The sequence below is a fragment of the Bison bison genome, unplaced genomic scaffold, assembly GCF_000754665.1.
Source record: "Bison bison bison isolate TAMUID 2011002044 unplaced genomic scaffold, Bison_UMD1.0 scf7180017515297, whole genome shotgun sequence".
Lineage (NCBI taxonomy): Eukaryota > Metazoa > Chordata > Mammalia > Artiodactyla > Bovidae > Bison > Bison bison.
The window spans coordinates 1-755 of NW_011400940.1; the positions used below are offsets into that span (position 1 = coordinate 1).

Sequence of the window (755 nt, forward strand, 5' to 3'; positions counted from 1 at the left end):
AAAAGCAAATATATAATGAAGTCATCTTCCTCTGTGTGAAGAAATATGAATGAACTCTACATTAACATTTAAAAGCAAAACAGTTCATTGCCAAAACTTTACATATCTCTAGAGCGCAACAAATTCTAAGCACACTGAGATCACACTGCTAATTCACCACTCTTGGGAATGGACAGTGATTACTGGTCTATGGTTTAGGATCAGTTTCCATGCTTGCTTCTTGAGCTTCTTCTACCTCTGAGAGCTTTTCATCATTTTCCAGTGTTTGCTGAAGTTCATGGATGGTACTAAGAAGAACATGAAACTGTTCCCTTCTCAATTCCAGCTTATCTTCAACACTTTCTTTAATATGTGAAAGATGTTCTAATTCTTTTCCCAGAGCCTCTAGTTCTTTTAATGTCTCATGCCTGTCTGGATGATGCTGGATCACTTTTGCCAGTGCATCATATTCTTGCCGATTTTTTCGTATTCGTTTTGCTTGAAGAATTTGCTTTTTGCACTCAGCAATTTTTTCATGGGCTCCAGCAATGCTACATTCTATCTCTTTGTAAATTTTTTCATAATTTTCCATTTCTCTGAGATTCATATCATATACCAGCAAAGTTTTGCCCATTGAAAATTCACACTGGGACAGCGTGCTCAGCATACGTTGGTACTGGCTGTATCCCTCTTCCTGAGATCCTGAGTTGCACCATTTAATGAAACTTTTCACCAGCAGATTAATTCTCCGATCATCTCCAGCTCCATCTCCATCG

At 38.1% G+C, this 755-nt stretch overlaps 1 pseudogene across 1 annotated transcript; it reads right to left on the reverse strand.

Moving 5' to 3' along the window:
* Window positions 1–6: 6 nt before the first annotated feature.
* Window positions 7–749, reverse strand: LOC104995653 (annotated as a pseudogene). The gene has a single exon (XR_826080.1). The product of XR_826080.1 is annotated as a THO complex subunit 7 homolog pseudogene (transcript).
* Window positions 750–755: the final 6 nt, after the last annotated feature.